General features: G+C 29.1%; 1 pseudogene; it reads right to left on the bottom strand.

Annotated features, from left to right (window-relative positions):
• Positions 1-328: 328 nt before the first annotated feature.
• On the bottom strand, positions 329-5302 carry LOC111613394 (annotated as a pseudogene).
• Positions 5303-8049: the final 2747 nt, after the last annotated feature.

The raw sequence follows: 8049 nt of genomic DNA, 5'->3' as shown, positions 1-8049 counted from the left end.
AACTTGTAGGAAGCGAAATACGAAAATTATACAATGGAAGAAGTTTTTCAAAAGTTTCCTCACTTTAAACTTATTCACGAAATATTAAATTTCAGGTAAAATAAATCTTCTGTACTCTTATTAAATAAAATTAAGATGAAAATTGTCGATCGCAATTGTTCATACCCAAATGAAAAATATTTTTCAATTAAGAACTGTTTTCAGGTTTGATTTTTAATTATCTATATTTGGTAACTGCTTAACCGGATTTTGCTGATTTTACACGAAATTATATACATTAATTCTAGTGTTATACTGTTATTATGTAATGTGTTATAGCATTTTCGTATTATAATGCTTTCTGCAGAATAAGAAATTATTCAATTTATTATAAGCAATTCTTTGTATTAGAATTACTCAACTATATCATTATTTTCTATCTGAACGTTAAGATAAAATAAATCACAACATAGCTTTGAGAAATTATGTAATGCAAAACTTTTAGTTTAGACACAGTATATGTCACACCAAACCAAAGAATACAGTGAATTAAAATTATACTATTGATAAATTGCAATGAAGTTGATGCAGTACTTAAGCACCGAGTTTTCTTACAAATATAATTCTATATTCTCAAAAGAAGAATTGTCAGACACTTTAAATTAAAGCTATGTTAGCATGTATCTTAAACTGTACATCAGGGTTCCCAAAGTGCACGCTACCGTCCCTCTGTGGACAGTGATTAAATCTAGGGTGGCGAAAAAAGGCAAGTGATAAAGCAGAATACTGACTGGTGGCAATAGGCAAAGATTGTGGTCCTTAATAACCTATCCCTCTCTTTCGTTAAAATAGATTAAATAAACATTGAATTTAATTAAAGTAATTTTTTACATTTTCTCGTTAAGGCATGACAAATTATTTTGTACCATAAAATGGTACTGAAATATTATAACGTACTCAAATTGTACTAAAACTCTAAGTATACTTTCAATGTATTCGAAAAACCAAAATGTACCCGAAAAGTACAAGTGTACTAGGAATGGCAACGCTGGGTGGAAGACAAGTCCCCCAGCCAAGTGCTAAGCAAGTAGCGACCAATCGCAAAAAATGGCCGTCCTCACCTGGCCTGATGACACGGCTAGGCATATGGACTTCCTGAAATTCCCGTGTTGAAGTGAACTCAAATATCCCGCTTCGACATTAACCCTGTTATAGCCATTGACAGCGTGTTGGACGACCAATCAGCGATTACTTGGTCGTAGTTTTATGCAAATAAGCAGTGCGATGTGATTCTCGACTAATCAACGATTAGCTGTTATGTTGGAGGTCCGCTGGTGGTATGATGATGTGCCGACCAATCAGAGGCCATGCATTCAAATTCCAACGGTCGCTTCCTCAACCGTCTTTTTGCGACAGCGACCGTTACCAGTTCAAAAAAAGGCGGGAATCGTTTTCTTACATGATCCTACCCCCAAAGTAAATTATTTTGTTTTGCAAATAAATGAAAATGTAAAAATATGGACGTTTACTGACATGGTCTATTTTATCAAAAGATGTAGATTTGCTGATTTAACTCCTACAGAAATAAAGTCAAAGTAGGAATCGTGGAGACAACATATTATATTTCCGATCCTCGAAAATAACGATATTTTTTGCAAGAAAACAGTTTATAATAAACGAACAGTAATTGTGTATGTTCCAAGCTCAAGTAGTTTCATTATAAGTATATTTCTATAAGTTTCTTGGTGCTCTTCATTCAAGCGTTCTTGGCGTTCTTCTGTTTTCAGATCAGTTTTGGGTTCCATTATGAGTAGTATAATATTGTCGGTTCTGCCCCCAAAAATTTAATGTCTATATAATTAAACGAATTTAATCAAAATCAATAGTAAAATTCACTAAATTTAAACAAAAAATTAAAAACTGATGAAATCTCGTTGATTCCTACTTTTATTTATTTTAAGTTGTTAAATTTAATCAAATTCAGTGATTTATTACAAAAAAAGTAAATATAAAAAAAGTCAAACAAACTCAATAATATGAGCTTTATACATATTCCCACAGTCTTTCATACCCCTGTATACAAATTTAAAATTACTCATATCATCTAAATCTTCATTCTCTAATTTTTTATTAAATCGTTCTGGGAGAAAAACTTGAAATTCACCCCATTCACTGTCCTTAAGAACTACTAATTTTTTATCACCAAAGCGAATGGATACTGTTTCTAAATAATCAGTTGGATATTCTTAATCAATTTCCAACTCGTTTAGTTTTTTTGTTGGAGTATTTTAAAGTTTACTAATATTGTTTAGTTTTTTCAATGTCTCCATTTATATAGGAAACTATTTTTCAATATGTAAAAATTTACCTTGTGGTGTACAGTACATAAAAATCTACCATAAGGTGTATCAACATAATCAAAGATATGTAAATACCTTCTTCTATCTTTCCAAATATAATAAAACCTTTTCTTCCCACCATAGTGAATTAATACTAACTCAAAATTATTAATATCATTTCTCNAATTCTTGCATTCTGTGAAAATGGGTAAGATTAGCTATAATGTAATTATCTTAATCTTCACTATCGTTACTTTTTGCCCAGCGAAGCGGGTCCTTGCAGCTAGATTCTAGATTACTTAGAAAAACAGTCTTTTATATATATATAAAAAAACTATATTACATACAAATAAAAACCCAGCGAAGCGGGTCCTTGCAGCTAGTTTTATAATAAAATCTTGAGATAATTCTTGATGTTTAACAACTATTTTCCAGTCTAATACATCCCAGTGTAAGTCTTCGAGTATTTGTTCCGATATGGTTTGATACCTTAAAAGTGAATTTAAATTTAATTTTAGAGCATATTTCCTAATAAACTCATTATATAAATTTTTAAATCGAGATATAGAATCCCAATCCACTTTATGTTTATATTCTTGAATAAATTATGAAGATAATGTTTGATGTGTAGAGATGTGTTTCCAATTAACCTTATCATCATGTTCTCTTATAAAATTTTCAGAGAGACTTTGATGTTCTGATATTTGTTTCCAGTTAACTCTATCTTTAAATTCATTAATAAAAAATTCAGACAATTTTTGATTGAGATATTAAATCCCAATTAACTTTATGTTTAAATTCTCTTATAAAACGTTCTGATAACTTTTGAAATATAGAAATCAAATCCCAGTTAACTTCATCTTTAAATTCTCTTATTAAATCTTCTGTTAAATTTTCTCGTTTTGAAAAATTATCCCAATTGATAGCCCTGTTTATTCTAGAGTCCATTCATATAAGAAAAAATTTATAACCTAATGCTAATGAATCAACCCTCTCATGCCTCTTTTCAAATGTTTATTAAATCGATCTGGTAGAAAAACCATGATTACCATACTGGGTTGACTTTATGGATTGAATATTCATAATCGATTTCTTTGTTGGAGTATTTTTGAAGTTTATTACAAATTCTTGCAATCTCTTTTTATTTTATAATGTCCTAATGCTAGTGTGTTAATTCCATTCTCCAATATATGTCTCTTATCATCATGTGGTGATAATGCCTTCTTGTTTACTTTTATTAAATAAATATCATGTTTCTTGCTTCTAATTAGATTCATTGTTCGGGAATGCTTTGTTTTACTAAACAAACAGTCTTTATAATCATCAAATGATATCCTATTTTTAACAACACATTTGTTTACTCCTTTTGATTTCTTTGAAACCTGATCTTCTACTTTTAAGGCATATATTTTTCCTCTTAAACCAACAAATTCTCTCATTATTTTTTCATTATTTTCATCCTTCATTTTACCTAACACCTTCTTATTAACTCTCGGTATACCATATTGATTATTCTCAGGGTAATCGGATGTATCAAAGTAATCGATCATTCCCTTCATATCTTGATAAATATCATCAGTTTTTATATCATATATATAACTATCTGTATCCTGATATAACAGTTTTATGTTGTCTATTTCTGTATTTCCTCTTAAACCAACAAATTCTCTCATTATTTTTTCATTATTTTCATCCTTCATTTTACCTAACACCTTATTATTAACTCTCGGTATACCATATTGATTATTCTCAGGATAATCGGATGTATCAAAGTAATCGATCATTCCCTTCATATCTTGATAAATATCATCAGTTTTTATATCATATATATATATAACTGTCTGTATCCTGATATAACAGTTTTATTTTATTTCTGTATTTAGGTTTCATCACATTATAACGAAAATCATACATCAAATGCTTCGAAAGATCTAATATGCTCATTCCCACATAGATGGGTTTATTAATTAAAGACTATTTTTTTCTTATACATGTGAATAGCACATAGGTTTTCAATAAATATGGTTCAATGTTTAAAGTTCGGCTTAGCGATTAATTTTTCTACTTTTTTTGCTTTACAACATAATCTTATGTCAACATCTTATGCATACTCATATGTAATAAGTTTTGCATTTTACTGTAACCGGACCATTTCTCGTAATTGTTAATACTGTATAACGATCTTGTCAACTCTTGTAATTTTGGTTATTAATAATTTCCGATGCAGCGTTCTGAGGTCCTGATAACTTTTTTCAGCGTTACTTTTTCCCTTTTCCTTTATACTTCTCCCTTCAGAACCCTTCCTTCAACCTTTTCTTCACTCCTTTCTCTTTGTAGTAGGCTAAGTTTGCAAAAGCAGACAGCCCTTCCTCCTCCTTTATTATTATTATGTCAACACGATTTCTTATATTTTCCATTGTCTTACCAAACACAGAGTTTATTCGTTTTTTGAAACCGTGTTTTCATATTTATTTATTTACTATTGAACACAAGACTGTGTTATTATTAAAACACTTGGCGTTTATCCACTTTATTCAGTTGAATAAAGTGGATAAACTGAATAAAGTGGATAAACGCCAAGTGTTTTAATAATAACACAGTCTTGTGATCAATAGTAAAAAAACACAGAGTTGTCCATTAGTTTAAAAAAGTCTTTTTCGAAATCATTAGTTGCTTTAGTTCTCATTTCAGTATTCAGATCTATGTATTTCTTTAACCAATCTGATTGCTTGAATTCTAATACTCTATGTATCTTTTCGAGTTTCATTCCCATTTTTAAATATTGTTTAAGATTTTTATAATGAAGCACATACTTTTTTTTTTTTATCACATAACGTGGTTAATAATTTAGATTGTTTTGATCCATCTGGTATTCTATTCTCTGGAGCTAAAGGTAGATCAGAATGATAATCATGTAATTTTTTAGGATATTCCAAATCAACTTCTAATATATATCCTTTTTCATTATCATCAGGAATTTTCATTAGGATTTTTTCACTCTCTTCAAGAGAAATATTTTTTCCCCATTCCATTGATCTTCATAAGAACTCCTACGTAAAGAATTAGAATACCATTTAAATCCACCATATGGTAAATATTGACTCGTAGCCCATCCATATAAGTTATTAGCATCTAGGTATATCAAATAATTAGATTCCTTGTCTTTATCATAATCTTTCATATACTTGTTATTTGCCTTTCCATACCTCTTAAAACATTGGGAGATTCCACCTCTTATTCCTTTTTCTATCATCAAAATCATATCATAATCAGTTAATAAATCTAATTTAATTTTTGTCGTTTTTAACATAGCATCCCATGATAATCCAGGTGCTGTGAAATACCATGCTGGGTCTAATTTATAGGTTTTCATGCATACATCTCTAAAATTCTCAAAGATGTCTGCTAGTATCAAAACATCTGTTTTCACATATAGATCTGAATATTCACCCATATTCCTAATCTTAAATGCTTCCCATACGTTTTGTGCATGTTCATAATCTTTATCCGTTATATCACATTCATTTAATATACTATAGAACTTTTGTTTTGGAGGAAGTTTATCCATTTTACATTTCTTCCACGAATCCATATAATCATAAGGATAAACACCTTTTCTTATAACTAATCAAATAGGTGATTAGGAAAAAACTTAGCTGTTTCTCTAAACTGTTCTTTTTTCAAATTACTAGAGAGTTTATCAATACTACTTGCCATAAATCTAAATGAATCTATAAACCTAAGTTTCATTTTTCCAATATTCTTAGAAAATGACATATATCTCTCCTCATCGTTCGGTATCAAACTAATTGGCTTTGTATCATATCCAAGTTCTTTGACAAATAAATGAGCATCATATCCGGTTAGGTTATGAATAAATACTGGTATAAAGTTAGGGTTTTAATATTTTAAATTACATAGATTATGACCAGGTCCTCTATAATCACCTGTCAAATGATCATGATCTGCAACTTTATCTTCATATATTTCCCTACCACATATATGGCAGATATTAGTTAATGTCTTTATGTATTTTACTAATTTCTTTAACTTCTTTTTTCAACATCTCTACAAACTTTTTTACTGCATCAGGCCCTCTGTATACAACTGGTTCCTTATATTCTTCATGTACATACTTTATGTAATAAGAAAAACTCATTGGTTGATGATGTTGATATTCCATTGTAAAAGACTTAGATGGATCTGGTTGACATGACTATTTTCTTAGTTAGACATTCAAAATTAACGTATATCACAAATGGAATCCTCAATGATTTTTTAATGTTTTCAAAGTGAATACTTTCTCCACTCATTTCAGTCTTCTTCATCTTTTTTTCTTTACAATCAGTTTCAAGATTCATTAATTGATTTGCTGAATTGTAGTATGTTAGGCATCTTTCACATATATAAATCTCTCTTTCATGCTTTGTGATTTGTACTCTAACTAATCTAGATAGATTCTTTATCAAACAGTAATGTGATTTTTCTTCATCTTTTATATACAACAGATTTACATGCTTATCTAGTTTATTTTTTGTTATTCTTAGAGGATACACTACACCCCACTTATCATAACTATAAACATTCACTGATATATTCAATTTTTTTTCACATTTATCTATATCACATAAAGCAATAGGTGATTCGATTCCTTTGAGTGCTTCTTTAATTTTATCAATGTTGTAATTACTAACTCGACCAGGATTATGATTGTTTCTACCTACTGGATTTAAATATGCAGTATGCAATAAGCAAAACATTCTTGATCTTCATTCTTAATATTCAATACAGCTTTCTTGTCTTTGATTTGTTTTGGTAATTCAATGTAGGATGATCCTCTAAATGGAACATATTTATTGAATCTTAACTCTAAATTATCTATTTCTATTAAAGACCATCCAGATCCTTTTGCTTCAAATTCATCCATCTCTCTTATTAGGTTTTTAATCACTTTATTATAAAAAGCATTCAAATTTGTTGTTTTTAAAATGACCTCATTCTCTGTTTTAAATGAAAAGCCCATGTTCTCATTTCCTTTTTGATACTCACAGAAAAATTTGAAATTTACTTTCAGATCCATTTCTTTAAGTTACTCTTCTATCTTTCTAATAACTATCTCTCTTGCATCTTTTAAAAATTCTCTTGATATGATATGATTAAAGATATTTCTAATCGAATACGTTTTTAATCTTGATTTGAATGCTGTCTCAATCTCTTGGATAGCTTCACTATTATATAAGGCATTCTTATGTTCTCTTGTTTCAATGTGGAGATTCTCATTGCTTGGTTTATAGTAATGATTACAGATGCCACATTTTATTTGCTTTTCTCTTGGTTGTCTTGGTTTAGTTATAACATCATCATAAAAGTTAAATATATTTCTAAATTTATATCTCTTTATTAAATCAATTAATTCTGCTCTCCTTAATCTTGAATAACCTCTAAGATTATTTTCTCTACAAAATTGATGCAACTGTCGAATAGTTTCTCTTTGTCCTCTCCTTCTATAATTTATAATAAAATTAATTAGGTCTGCTTTCTTTAATCTTGAATAACCTCTAAGATTACTTTCTCTACAATATTGACGTAATTCACGAAAAGTTCGTGATTGCAATATTTGTTCCATTTATTAAGAAGAAAAAACAATCAATATTTTTTCAATAATAAACACGCCTTACAAATATAAACATATCCATCAGCATTCCTTTTATTTTTATGAAATTCATGTAAA

Source organism: Centruroides sculpturatus, unplaced genomic scaffold (genome assembly GCF_000671375.1).
Source record: "Centruroides sculpturatus isolate CEXI.00-Female unplaced genomic scaffold, Cexi_2.0 scaffold1717, whole genome shotgun sequence".
NCBI lineage: Eukaryota > Metazoa > Arthropoda > Arachnida > Scorpiones > Buthidae > Centruroides > Centruroides sculpturatus.
This window is presented reverse-complemented; position numbering and strand designations above follow the sequence as displayed.